At 37.4% G+C, this 15,675-nt stretch overlaps 1 protein-coding gene across 1 annotated transcript in view; it reads right to left on the bottom strand.

The window, feature by feature from the left end:
• PALLD (palladin, cytoskeletal associated protein) overlaps positions 1-15,675 on the bottom strand; it is a 439,505-nt gene that overhangs the window by 255,486 nt on the left and 168,344 nt on the right. The gene's annotated exons all lie outside the window — the stretch shown is intronic.

Raw genomic sequence — 15,675 nt, 5'->3', positions numbered from 1 at the left:
ATCAATAGAAAAAGAAGGAATCCTCCCTAACTCATTTAATGAGGCCAGCATCATCCTGATACCAAAGCCTGGCAGAGACACAACAAAAAAAAATAATTTTAGACCAGTATCCCTGATGAACATCAATGCGAAAATCGTCAATAAAATACTGGAAAACCGAATCCAGCAGCATGTCAAAAAGCTTATCCACCAAGATCAAGTCGGCTACATCCCTGGGATGCAAGGCTGGTCCTACATACGCAAATCAATAAATGTAATCCATCACATATACAAAAACCACAAACTACATGATTACCTCAATAGATGCTGGAAAGGCCTTCTACAAATTTCAGCAGCCCTTCATGCTAAAAGCTCTCAATAAACTGGGTTTTGATGAGACGTATCTCAAAATGCTAAGAGCTATTTATGATAAACTCACAGCCCATATCATACTGAATGGGCAAAAACTGGAAGCATTCCCTTTGAAAACTGGCACAAGACAAGGATGCCCTCTCTTACCACTCCTATTCAACATAGTTTTCGAAGTTCTGGCCAGGACAATCAGGCAGGAGAAAGAAATAAAGGGTATTCAATTAGGAAAAGAGGAAGTCAAATTGTCCCTGTTTGCAGATGACATGATTGTATATTTAGAAAACCCCATCGTCTCAGCCCCAAATCCCCTTAAGCTGATAAGCAACTTCAGCAAAGTCTCAGGATACAAAATCAATGTGCAAAAATCACAAGCATTCCTATACACCAATAATAAACAGAGAGCCAAATCATGAGTGAACTCTCATTCACAATTGCTTCAAAGAGAATAAAATACCTAGGAATCCAACTTACAAGGGATGCAAAGGACCTCTTCAAAAAGAACTACAAACCACTGCTCAACAAAATAAAAGACACAAACAAATGGAAGAACATTCCATACTCATGGATAGGAAGAATCAATATCATGAAAATGGACATACTTCCCAAAGTAATTTATAGATTCAATGCCATCCCCATCAAGCTACCAATGACTTTCTTCACAGAATTGGAAAAAACTACTTTAAAGTTCACATGGAACCAAAAAAGAGCCTACATTGCCAAGACAATCCTAAGCAAAAAGAACAAAGCTGGAGGCATCATGCTACCTGACTTCAAACTATACTACAAGGCTACAGTAACCAAAACAGTATGGTACTGGTACTAAAACGGAGATATAGACCAATGGAACAGAACAGAGCCCTCAGAAATAACACCACACATCTACAACCACCTGATCTTTGACAAACCTGACAAAAACAAGAAATGGGGAAAGGATTCCCTATTTAATAGATGGTGCTGGGAAAACTGGCTAGCCATATGTAGAAAGCTGAAACTGGATCCCTTCCTTACACCTTATACAAAAGTTAATTCAAGATGGATTAAAGACTTAAATGTTAGACCTAAAACTATAAAAACCCTAGACGAAAACCTAGGCAATACCATTCAGGACATACACACGGGCAAGGACTTCATGACTAAAACACCAAAAAGCAATGGCAACAAAAGCCAAAATTGACAGATGGGATCTAATTAAACTGAAGAGCTTCTTCACAGCAAAAGAAACTACCAACAGGCAACCTATAGAATGGGAGAACATTTTTGTAATCTACCCATCTGACAAAAGGCTAATATCCAGAATCTACAAAGAACTCAAACAAATTTACAAGAAAAAACAAACAACTGCATCAGAAAGTGTACGAAGGATATGAACAGACACTTCTCAAAAGAAGACATTTATGCAGCCAAAAAACACATGAAAAAATGCTCCTCATCACTGGCCATCAGAGAAATGCAAATCAAAACCACCATGAGATACCATCTCACACCAGTTAGAATGGTGATCATTGAAAAGTCAGGAAACAACAGATGCTGGAGAGGATGTGGAGAAATAGGAACACTTTTACACTGTTGGTGGGAGTGTAAACTAGTTCAACCATTGTGGAAGACAGTGTGGCGATTCCTCAAGAATCTAGAACTAGAAATACCATTTGACCCAGCCATCCCATTACTGGGTATATACCCAAACGATTCTAAATCATGCTACTATAAAGACACATGCACATACATGTTTATTGCGGCATTATTCACAGTCACGAAGACTTGGAACCAACCCAAATGTCCATCAATGATAGACTGGATTAAGAAAATGTGGCACATATACACCATGGAATACTATGCAGCCATAAAAAGGATGAGTTCATGTTCTTTGCAGGGACGTGGATGAAGCTGGAAGCCATCATTCTCAGCAAACTATCACAAGGACAGAAAACCAAACACGACATGTTCTCACTCACAGGTGGGAACTGAACAATGAGAACACTTAGACACAGGGCAGGGAACATCACACACTGGGGCCTGTCTTGGGGTTGGGGTCTCAGGGATGGATAGCATTAGGAGAAATACCTAATGTAAATGATGAGTTAATGGGTGCAGCAAACCAACATGGCCTAGGTATACCTATGTAACAAACCTGCACGTTGTGCACATGTACCCTAGAACTTATAATAATAATAAAAAAAAGAAATTGCCAACCCTACTTAAGAGCTGTTGGAAAAAATTATCTGTCCTAATTATTTTGCCTTTACATGTGTAGGAATGATCAGTACTTAAGAACCAATGTGTATCTCCAGGCTGGAGATCTTCATTTGAATATATGGTAATTTCCTTAAACTTAACATGTCCAGACTGAACTTCTGATCCTCCCTCCCCATCCAAACCCGTATTACAAGTACCCAGTTAACATCTCTTAGACAGCAACTCTGCTCTTCTGATTACTATGTAAAAACTTTGGAGTACCTCGTTGACACTTCTTTCTCTCCCATCCTACTTCCAATTATCAGGAAATCTTATTGTCTGAAACTTTAAAATATATTTCAAATCTGATTCTTTATTGCTACTTCCAGCAACTGTCATCTCGTAAATTTTTTCATTTTTTGCCTGGATTAGGCAATAAACATCCCAGTCACATCCCCTGATTCAGCTTTCTTCCATCTGTTACTGCTTTCAAGATAGATGTCAGGAAGATCTTTTCAAAATGTTGGTTCACATAACTCAAAACCCTGTAGGGGATCCCTGCTTCACTGAGGGTAAAAACCAATATTCTGACTGTGCTCTGTAAGGCTCTATATGATCAAAATCTTGACCTCTATTCCTACCTGATCTGATCTCCCTCACATTTTCCAGCTGAGTGCCTGCTTTCTTGCTTCTTCTATAACACATTAAGTTGTGAAGCATCCTCTGTTCTCAAGTTCTTCACTCTGTCTGCTACCTCAGTCTGGAACCCCTTACCCACTCCTCCTTCCCCCTAAATCCCCTTGGCTAGCTTTCTTACCTCTTTCCTCAAATCTTTGTCCTCTCAATAGGACTACCTTGAACCTGACATTTAAGATGGTGGGCTATCCCCACCCCACTACTCCAAATCCTCCTTATCCCGCTGTACCGTTTTCTGAATGCACATATCATCTTTTCAAATTTTACATAACTTACTTCTTTATTATTTACCATATTTTTCTTATTTCCTCCTTCTATCAGAAAGCTATAGCTATAAGAGGATGGATTTTTTGTTGGTGTATCCCAAGTACTTTGGGTATCTAGTAAATAGCAGACAATAAATATTTGTTGAATGAATGGATAACATATATATTATTCTGTTCTCATGCTGCTATAAAGAGCTGCCTGACACTGGGTAATTGATAAAGGAAAGAGGTTTAATTGATTCACATTCCACAGGACTGGGAAGGCCTCAAGAAACTTACAATCATAGTGGAATGGGAAGCAAACACATCCGTCTTCACATGCCAGCAGGGAGAAGTGCTGAGCAAAGGGAGGAAGCCCCTTATAAAACCATCAGATCTTGTGAGAACTCACTCACTATCTTGAGAACATCATGGGGAACCTGCCCCCATGATTTAGTTATCTCCACCTGGTCCCACCCTTGACTTGTGGGGATTATTATGATTCAAGGTGAGATTTGGGTGGAGATGCCTAGCCAAACCATATCAACATATTAAGCCTTCTTGAGGTATTTGTATGTTTAAAAAGTTTCTTACTCATCTATAGGAATCAGTCTTCAACAACAAACTTTCATGTGGTGTGGCAGATTTCTGGGAGATATCCTGAGGCTTTTCCACTACTCCTCCTATAAACAATTTGCATTTCTGAAACTTCAGAATTAAAATCTGGGTCAAAAATATATATCAGCAAAACTATTGGTATGTTTAATGTATATATTATGCTATAAAATATATATACAAACATGAGAAACTGTTTGAAGAAATTATTGGGGGGATGTGATTATTAGTAAAACCTCCCAAAAGACATTACGGCTCAGTGGTTAAGATCACAGGCTCTGTATTTCAGTTAAATCTTAGTTATACTGCTTCCTAGTATAAGCTTGGGTGAGTTATTGGACCTCTCTCTGCCTCTGTAAAATCTGGACTTTCCTACAGTTGGGTACCGCAGCAAGTTTATGATAGCTATAGGGGAGAAACATAATGAGTTGTATACTTATTATCTGCAAAATAATATATTCAGATTGTGTGTGGAGGTTTTTATTTGGGGGACATTAAAAGTTCTTATGTCAGACACTGAACTGTACATTAGGTGAGTCTTCAGTGATCATATTTATTTAAATAGATAAATAACCATTTTATATATTTATGGTATACAACACGGTGCTTTAAAATATGTATACATACACTGTAGAATGGCTAAGTCAGGCTACATAATATATGCATTACTCCACATACTTATTTTTTGTGGCAAGAACACTTAAAATCTATTATATTAGCAATTTCCAAGTATATAATACATTGCTATTAACTATGGTTACAATGTTGTATGATATATCTCTTGAACTTATTCCTCCTAACTGAAATTTTGAATACTTTGATCAACATCAAAGGATACAATCAGCCTACCCCAGTCCCTGGTAAGTATGATTCTACTCTCTGCTACTGTGACTTCAGCTTTTTAGGCTACACAAATAAGTGAGATCATGCACTTTCTGTGTTCTTCTGTGTCTGACTTATTTCACGTAGCATGATGTCCTCCAGGCTTATCATTGTTACTGAAAATGACAGGATTTCCTTCTTTTTAAAGGCTGACTACTATCTCATTGTGTATTTATACCACAGTTTCTTTATTTGTTCACCTATTTTGGGCACTTAGCTTGATTCCATATCTTGGCTGTTGTGAACAGTGCTGCGGCAAACATGGGAGTGCCAATAATTCTTCAATGTATTGATTTCATTTCCTTTGGATATATACCCAGTGGTGGGATTGCTGGATTATGTGGTAGTGATCATGTTTGATAATAGTTTATATCTCCTAAGGTTGTTGTAAGAAATAAAATAATGCTTATAAAGTACTCAGATCAGTGCACCGTACCTAGTTTAAGTATTCAGTATTTATTGAACAAAAGGAAAGAAAAGAATGCAGAACAAAAGGAAAGAAAGGATGCAAAACAAAATAGAGCATACGAAAAAGTTAATCAAACACAGCACTTTATTGAAAAATATATCAACTATTTTGTTCTTGTACTAAAATATATTTTGATAATATATGTATCACTTTATCACTTTATTCTTTAAGATTTAAATCTATCATATTTGTTACGCAAAGAAAGAGCTAAATATAACTACATTGGTTCATCCACTGACGTATATGTGTAGACATTTTTGTTACAACAAAGACAATATTTATTGTTGGCAAGCTACACAGAAGTGCATGATGAAGGCAGAAAGAAAATATCAAGGAAACAAGTCATATCCTTTTAAGGACAAAGCTGTTCTTGTGAACAGTAACACCCAACACCACAGGATATGCAATTAACCTGTTTCAAGAAAACTTCCCATTGTTGAAGGACATGAAGTATATTTCACACTTAAAAGTGTATTTGTCTTCCTGTCTTTAACCTCACCCTTCCTTTTATGTTGCTTTGGTTTTTCAAATTCTCTGTGTATCCTCCCAGAAAAAACAAAATAAATACAAAAAAAAAAAATGAGGAAAAGAAACCCAGACACAACATTTAAGGTTAAAGAGTAAATTGTACAAAGGAATTGAAGAATTCAAGAGAGATCTTAACTCACTTCCTCAAAGGGTTGAAATTTTTATTTGAAGTCATCCTATGCATTAAAATATCACAGATTTTTATTACAGTGAATAATCATTGTGAAGTGGGGGAAGAGAAAGGAAGAAGATACTATGTTTAATTCTTTTTATTGTGGTTAACATTACTGTGGTAGATGTTAGTGGTTGTAAATGGGATGAAACTTATGGAGGACTGCTGAGTTGCTGGTCAAATTTCATCTCTTGATTTATGAGGTCCTTATTTTGCTTACTTTGTAATCATTACGTATAATTCATCAAGCTCTACATGAATAGTTTGTATGCTTTTCTTTATATCTAGTATATTTTAATTAAAACTTCATATGTAAATAAAAAATTAAAGAGAGCTCCAAATGTATTAAAAAGAGCAAATAATTAAATTTCATCCTGGGCTGTATTGCAATTGGTTACTGTAGTTAGCTTATTATAGCTATGGGGGAGAAACATAATACTTCCTTTTACCTGGAGATATAAAATAACTAAATTTGTGTGTGGCAGTTTACCTTTTTGGACTACGTGTTCTGTGTGAGCCAATAAATTGTATAGTAGGTGAGTCTTCAATGATCACGTTTTAAAGACATATTGCTCAAATTTACATTGTCCTTATTTGATCCCCTATAAAAGTAAGAACATACCGTTAAATCTTAACTCATTTGACATCATGCTGCAGGAAGATAAGGTATTAAAGTTTGGGTATATTTCTTTCTGTTGATTTAACATTATAAGGCATAGATACTGTGATATCCAAGATAATAAATAGTAAACATATTCATTATTATCTATTTTTAAAATGTCAGTTAACTTAGAAGTTATTTATTTTCCAGTGTTGTGGATATTGAGGTTAATTTCTCTGACTAATGTCAAAAATCGTCTGCTATAGGGAAGAAGGGCTGATATCCTTTAACTTTTTGACAGACTGTAGGTAAAGATTTCTTTGGAAATCTAAGAACCACACAGCAGGGGACTTGAATTATACTAAAAATCAAACTCCTTTTTCAAGAAGATCAAGGGACCATAAAAGAGCTTTGTCCAGCCTGAAACACCCCTTTCCTAAGTCCTTATCTGTCTCAATTCTTTCTTGAACATGTCTATTGGTATTCACCTTCTCCAGAAAGTTTTTTGGATTGCCTGGCTAACCCACCTCTACATTTCTATAGTTCAAACCCCTAGCACTACAGTTTATAAACAAAAATATTACAAAGGTTGGTTTGCTTGTCCTCAGCACATAGTCAATAGGTGTTTGATGAGTGAAAAAGTTGTCAGTTGGGGCTATTGACCTTCAGAGGGAAAACTGTTATAGTTGCTTGCTAATAATCAGAAACTGTCTAGCAGTAGTAGACATTCTCAATGCCTATTAATTATTTTAATTATTTAAGAGTACTAAGAAAGAAGAGAAAAAAGAAAGAAGAAAGGGAAAGGGAAAGGAAAGGAAAGGAAAAAAAGACAATTTAGTTGAGCAGGGTTGACAAATCTCTAAAAGCAGGTCATGGTGCAAATTCTTGTGTGCCTGACACAGAAAAATAAGTAGCTTACTATTGACCAATGGTAATTTCATTCTTAAATTAAGATATAGGCAATGAAACATAGGCAGTAAGCATATTTTCTCCCTTTGAGTTCTACATGCATCAAATGAATCTTTGAGGGACATTCCACCAGGCCAAAGTCTAGACTAAAATATCTTTTAAAAGGTGTAAAAATGAGAACTATTTTAATTTTTAAAAATTAAGAATAGGCTGCAAGAAGTTATAGCAGAGAAAAGGTAAAGAATTATATCCTAAAGTACGAATCACATGTGGCTTGAGTTTATCCATTTTTCAAGTTTAATCCCTGAATTGAACTAGAATTCACTGTCTATTAATTTTATTCTAAAATCCTCCTGTAATTTTATAGGCTAGTTTTACAAGCTTTTGGTTTAATTTATAATTGTGTAAGAAAATTGTGGTTCTTGAATCATATTAAAAACAAATTTAAACCACCCAATCCAAACAACAAAAAACAAAAAGAGAATGTACAGAAAGACATAGAGAAAGAGACTGACAAAAATGGGAAGGCATCTAGAATTCATGTTGTGTAGAAACTTGGGCTGGAAAAAGAGGACTGAAGTGGAATATGATTGATAACTTCACAAAGTAGGCACAAATTTGAAGTCAGCACAGGCTGGCTTCATTTCAATATTGATAACTTTTGAAGCATCAGAGCTGTGCAGCACCAGGCAGAAGGACCTCATGAAGGAAGGCACACTCATTACTGGAAATGTTCAAACAGGGCCTGGGTGACCACCTCTCTGGGTGTTGGATGGCCAAGACGTTGAGAAGACATTCGATGAAATTTCTTCTAATTTTTAGATCCTATAGAATGTACTATCCCACAAAGGACATGGGAAAACACCTCTCTATTTCTTAATTCTTTCGTTTTCTCATAACAAACCAAATAGAATTGATAAAATCCTATCTTAGAATGAATAACAGAGAGTATTATGACACATTTCATAAGTAGCTAAAATCTATAATGCTTCAAACAGAATAAATGCTAGATTCAAATCCCTAAATCAGATGGAGAAAGGAAAATATCCAGGTCAATCTTTTATAAAATTTAAAATGTTATATTTGATATATTGCTGATTTTCTACCATTTTATTAGCTATAATGGTTATTACAGTTATAAGTTTTAATAGGTCCATATATATACATGTTCTAAAAGATGAGTTTAAGTGATGCAGGGCTTATTATTTCCATAGAACATATTAACCATTGCACTATTTTTATACTTATTAAGTAACTAATTGTCTATCATATGGAAAAGAAAAAATAATAAGATCTAAAAACAGGTCTAACTGTCCAGAGACAGAAGGAGATAGGTCCCACGGTGTTGACTTGTACCTTGTTAGGGTGGTTCACTAAGTAATGCATATGGGGGTGTTTGAAATACATTTTCAATTAATTTAAAAGGTGTTTGTGTGCCTTTAAGGGATCAAGGATAGAATGGTAAACACACTATGTTATTTTTTCACTAAGAGTCACAGTCAGTAGGAGAAACAGATAGGTGAACCTAAAATTACAGTACGTTAAGACAGACACAATAATAGAAGCACATCAAATTGCTGCGGATCAGAGAGGAGGGGCATGTATTCAGAAAGGAAAGTCAGGAAGGCTTCATGGAAAATGTGAGATTCGAGCTCCAAATTTGGAAGAGTGAATTCATGTGCGCTACATGAAGAGGAATGAAAGGATTCCAGCAGTAGAATAATTCAGAAATATCAAACAGTCTGATACTGCCAGGTAACTGATGCCCCAAGAAAGTGCTGGACCAGTCATGAAATGGAGAGTGAAGCAGGTGAATGGACAGCTGGGAGCTCAATAAAATGAGTTGCTGGCTGGAAGGGGAGGGCATAAAGCTAGGGTTGAAATAGGACGGTTAGAGGTAAGCCTGATATAAGAGTGGGTTGAAGGGCAGACAGAACTAATCTTCTGAATATTACTTTTTTTATATAAAGCTTTCTCTAGTGTGTGGCTTTATGAGTCGTGGAGTGTCTTTTGACCAGCATCAGATACCCAGGTGGCAGCCTCAAATAGCACTGCCTGTGTCCTGCTGGAAAAGCCAGATGTTGGCCTGTTGCTTTTTTTGCATGAATTTTATAAAATTGCAGAAAATCCTGGGGAAATGGAACTTTGATTAGTCATATTTTTCTGCCCATGGGGAGAATGTGATTTTAGAAGAGATGAAAGATATGATATACTTGATTATATGTTGTTATTTTTCATGATATATTGATGATTATATGCAAGAATAAAAAGTAATAAGGAATCAATTCTTTATTTCCATGAAGAGGCATGTTAGCTGTGATTCCGTAAAGGTGGCCGGGTGTTTTTAGGGAGGATTGTTGAGATGGATGGTAGCCTTCTGTGCTTGGTTGGCTTCTTGCCTGTTGCTCACTATTCCCTTTACGTTTATTTTTGTTTATTTATTTAATTTATAATTGATACATTATGGTCGTACATATCTTTGGGGTAAGTGTAATAATTTATACACGTACACAATGTGTATTGATGAAGTCAAGGCAATTGGGATATCCCTTTCAGATTTACTCCAGGGAAGATCACCTGTGCACATCTAATTGAGACAAGTGACCTGGATGGCTTTTAAGTTCACCTTAGCCTGACTAAAATTTAGCCTTCTTTCTGACGGCAGCCCCAGATCTCTCTTTTCTTAGAGCATTCATTCATTTTAGAAAACTTACAATTGTAACTGTTTCTGTGCTCCTTTGAAATGTAAATCTTTAAAAAAGCCTCTTGCCAGTTTTGTAATCCAGAATTGTTTTTCTCAAGGAGCTGAGGGTCCTCCTTTTTTTTTTTTGAGACAGAATCTCGCTCTGTCGCCCAGGCTGGAGTGCAGTGGCGTGATCTCGGTTCACACCATTCTCCTGCCTCAGCCTCCCAAGTAGCTGGGACTACAGGCGCCTGCCACCACGCCCGGCTAATTTTTTGTATTTTCAGTAGAGACGGGGTTTCACTGTGTTAGCCAGGATGGTCTCCATCTCCTGACCTCGTGATCCACCCGCCTCAGCCTCCCAAAGTGCTGGGATTACAAGCGTGAGCCACTGTGCCCTGCCATGGCGGGAGGGGTGGGGGGATTGGGGGGTGGGAGGAGGTGGGGGGAGGGAGCGTAGTCCTCCTTTTGAAATGCAATCATCTAAGATAGATCCCCCATCTTTCTGTCTCTGTGTAGGGATAGGAGCCTAACTTAGATAAGCAAAAATTAGCAAACACAGATGGCCTAATTGCATTGACCAATTCCCCACAAATGCCTCCTGTACTTTTCCACTTTCTCACCTCGGCATTTAAGAGCTCTTCCAACTTTGGTTTCTGCAGAATTGAGTTCAGTCTCTTTCCCTTGTTGCCGTAACCTTGGCCCCTAACGCAATAGGTGTGGAATAAATCTTCCTCACCTGTTTAACTTGTCCATTGCAACTTTTCTTTGACATACGGTATGCCTAGAATCACACTAAAAGATGGCCACATAAATCTATAGCCAAAAGAGGGTTCAATATAAGGTGAAATTGGCCATAGTAGCATGTGTTGGTGTTAGGTGACTGGAGATGTTAAAATCCTAGGTAATGAACGTAGTGTCTCTCTTCGAGTTCTCTGTGCACAAGGTGAGTCTTTGAGGGATGTTCCACTGGGTCATAGTCTAGGCCAAAAGATCTTTTAAAAGGTGTAAAAATGAGAACTACCGAGGGCAGAATGATTAGCTGTGTGAACTGAAAGTAAATATAGAATACTGGGATGGGACTGAAGGATGGAGAAAATTATTCCGCTCCACGTTCAAGGAGTTAAGTTGTTGTGATTTTTTTTCCAGAGGTAAGATGGAAAATTAAGTCATATATGCAACAAATCTCTTTTTATGATGGTAAGTTTCTTTGAACTTTTTTATGCCTTCCAACTAGTGAAGATAATTGGATAGGTTATTCAATGATTCTTATATGACAACTTTGCTTGCAAAAACAAAGTGGGTCAAAAATGCAAATATAGCATTCTGCTTTAATGCAAAGATGGGAAATAACATAAGTAATTATCTGACAAATGGCAGCTGTTTAAACTGCAGGAAACTAAACTGGCATCTTAGCAGGGGTGTCATTATCTATAGGCCGTTTAAAGTTTGTTTCTTTATTATTTAATTTTTATTGGCTGTGGTTTTAAAAAGGGAAAGATAAACTCCCCAACTGAAGGCTTTATAACTTTTACTATATAAATGTTGCTCTATTACCAAAAAGATATCTTGTTATTTGATTAAAGTTCTCAAAAGAGTAATCTCAACTTTTTTATTATTTCTATTTAGAGATAAAGAAAATACTTGAGTGTATGTGTGTGTGTGTGTGTGTGTTTGTGTAGCAGCCAAGTTGAAACTTTTATATTGACATTATTCTTGCTGAAATTTATCTTCACAATTCATACAAATTGGTGATTGATGAGAAATTTTAATTTTTTTAAGTAAAATGTGGATGTGATTAGCATCTCAGGACAGAACATTCTTCATGGATGGAATTCTGTCTACATGGAAGTGGGCAGATAAATGGGGCAAACTGTGGTGGAATGGCAAAGGAGGTAAGGTTACTTTCTGTTGCTCCTGTTTCCTTTTTTTTTTTGCTAACTCCTAAGCACCATCTCTCTCTTTCATTTCAGGTATTCAGTGTCCTGCTAATTGTAATCCGATCTCCTCTGGAGAGAAAATGGTAATTACCTTCAGGTTCATGAATACCAACTGATGCATTTACCTCATTATTTTCTTTGATATGACAGCTACACTAATAGAACAAAATGTGTCCATGTAGCATCTTGAGTTCATCAAGTCACTTTGCAAGTTATCTCCAATATATTGTGGGTTAGCTATAGAAATATAAGCTAGATGCTGTAGATAGATTAATAATCAAATGTCTACATTCATAGAATGACTACTAATGAACTGCTGTCAACAAGAAGAAAAAAGTTTGATCGGTGTAAGGGGTATCTGGGTCCCTTGTCTCTTTACTATGTTCTTAAATGAACACATATGGGCAGGGTGTGGTGGCTCATGCCTGTAATCCCAGCACTTTGGGATGCTGAGGTGGGCAGATCACTCAAGCTCAGGAATTTGAGACCAGCCTGGGCAACGTGGTGAAACCCCGTCTCTACAAAACAATACAGAAGATTAGCTGAGCATGGTGGCATGTGCCTGTAGTCCCAGCTACTTGGGAGGCTGTGGTCAGAGAATCACCTGAGTCTATGAGGTAAAAGCTGCAATGAGCGGAGATCAAGCCACTGCACTCCAGCCTGGGTGACAGAGTGGGACCATGTTTAAAAAAAAAAAAAAATTAACATACGAAAAATACACTTTTTTTTTGTATGATGTGCAGCCTAGAAGGAAAGTGAGCAGTGGCATCAGGAGCCACTGAAAAAGTTATCAGACTGGGAAATTGTGTTATGCCTAATAATATTACTTTTATTAAGGATGAAAGTAAAATCCTACACTGGTGAACTCAAATCCCATGAGAGTAGGGACAGACATGGCACAAAGCATGGAAAATGGAATGAGATTTTAACTGAAAATACATTTAATATGAATCATCAATCAGATATGATCGCTATAGAGGCTAGTGCAACTTTGGCTAAATTAATAGAAATGTAGTTTAGAGAATGAGGGAGGCGTTATCCTTCTCTTTTCTGTGTGTCAGGCAACACTTTGCTGATTGCTTTTAGTCCTAAGTGCCACAGTTTAAGGGAAAAATGCACAAATTGAGGACAGTTAATGGAAGGGTCTGGGGAAGAAGATGCCATGCTATAGAACTTTAGGAAGCACTGGAGCTATTTAATTTGATGAAATGAATGTGCCTGTGTGTTTCTGTGTGGTTAGAAGCATGAAATGGGTATATTGGAAGAGCTACATATCAAAGGATGGTCACCTGCATCCGATTTAGATCCAACAAATAGAATTAGGAGAATTAGAATTAAAGAGTGCATAGGGCTGGGTGGAGTGGCTCACACTTGTAATCCCAGCACTTTGGGACACGGAAGCAGGATGATCGCTGAAGGTGAGATCAGGCTGGGTAACATAGTGAGGCCCCCATCTCTAAAGAAAAAAAGAATGAGCCAGACATGGTGGTACATGCCTGTAGTCCCAGTGACTCAGGAGGCTGAAGTGGCAGGGTTGTTTGTGCTCAGGAGGTTGAGGCTGTAGTGAGCTGTGATCACGCCACTGCACTCCAGCCTAGGCAACAGAGTGAGACCCTATCTGAAAAACAACGACAATGACAAAAAAACAGAATCAAAGAACCTACTCTAAATGAGGACATTCTTTTGTCTAATAAAATCTTAAGGCTGGGCGTGGTGGCTAACTCCTGTAATCTCAGCACTTCGGGAGGCCGAGGTGGGTGGATCAGCCTGACCAATATGGTGAAACTCCATCTCTACTAAAAATATGACAATTAGTCACGCCTGTAGTCCCAGCTACTGGGGAGGCTGAGACAGGAGAATTGCCTGAACCTGGGAAGTGGAAGTTGCAGTGAGCCGAGATGGCGCCACTGCACTACAGCCTGGGTGACAGAACGATACTCCATCTCAAAAAAACAAAACAAAACAAACAAACAAACAAAAAAACCCCCACAAATCTTTAAGAAATTTCCTAGTTGATTTAGGGTAGAACACAGTTCCTTATGCTGGAGATGTGAGCATATATCTCCATATGATTCCTGTTTACATTTCCAGCTAGAGTTGATGTTCTTTTAGCAAACTTTCACAATCTCTTTTTTAGTAAAGTTACTTTTTTAGTAAATTCTTTTAGTAAACTTTCATAACCTCTTTTCTTAGATGTTTCTTTGCACTTCTGTAAGAAAGTTCATGGCAAGAGCTTAAGAATGTTTTGGGCCGGGGCGTGGTGGCTCACGCCTGTAATCCCAGCACTTTGGGAGGCTGAGGCAGGTGGATCATGAGGTCAGGAGATCGAGACCATCCTGGCTTACATGGTGAAACCTTGTTTCTACTAAAAATACAAAAAATTAGCTGGGCGTGGTGGCGGGCACCTGTAGTCCCAGCTACTTGGGAGGCTGAGGCAGGAGAATGGCGTGAACCCAGGAAGCGGAGCTTGCAGTGAGCTGAGATCACCTCACTGCACTCCACATTCTAGCCTGGGCAATAGCACGACCCTCCATCTCAAAAAAAAAGAATGTTTCTTCTATTACTGGAAGTGCTGACTACATGTCTTATGTTAAAGTCGCTTAAATGATCATATGATTTTTATTGGTAGTATTTAATTACGAGTTCCATTTGTCTTTTCTTTAATAGCCTCATTTTAACCTCTGTCACTACAATTGTTATTGCTATCATATGACTTGTAAGATAATTCCAAATATGTGGATAGAAAGTAAAAGTTTTAATGAGTCACTAAAAGATCCATTTGATGGTTCTTTCATGTTTTTGTCTTGACTTGCAAGTCCAGAAGCTGCTCACCTTCATGATTTTGTCTGAAATCCGGATGATCTTTTGCCTGGATAATGGTCAACACTCAATTTGGCTTTGAAGAGTCAGGCCCCAAATCTCAATTGTGATATAGAGAAGAGCCCACATTTCTACTCAGATTTTTGCTACAAAAATAGAATTCGTATCTAAAATAATAAAGAATTAATTGATACCTCATATAAGTTGAATCATGCAATATCTGTCCTTCTGTGACTGGCTTATTTCACTTAGAATAACTCTCTCTAGGTCCATCTATTTCACCTGTATGATGTATCTAAGATACTTAAACGCATAGAAACTGAAAATAGGATGACAGTTGCTAGGGGTTGTCAGGAGGGGAAGAATGGGGAATTGTGGCTTAACAGGTATAAAATTTCAATTATGCAAGATGAATAAGTTCTAGAAATCTTCTGTACAACACAGTGACCATAGGTAACAATATGGTATTAGACACTTAGTAATTTCTTAAGAGGATAAATCTCAAGTTGACTGTTCTTATCACAAAAAAAAACAACATAAAAGACAATGACAAGAACAAAACATAAAAGAATACAAGGACATTTTGGGAGGT

This window comes from Hylobates moloch, unplaced genomic scaffold (genome assembly GCF_009828535.3).
Source record: "Hylobates moloch isolate HMO894 unplaced genomic scaffold, HMol_V3 SCAFFOLD_3, whole genome shotgun sequence".
NCBI classification, from domain to species: domain Eukaryota; kingdom Metazoa; phylum Chordata; class Mammalia; order Primates; family Hylobatidae; genus Hylobates; species Hylobates moloch.
The sequence above is the reverse complement of the archived record's forward strand: the minus strand, read 5'-3'. Positions and strand labels throughout refer to the sequence as shown.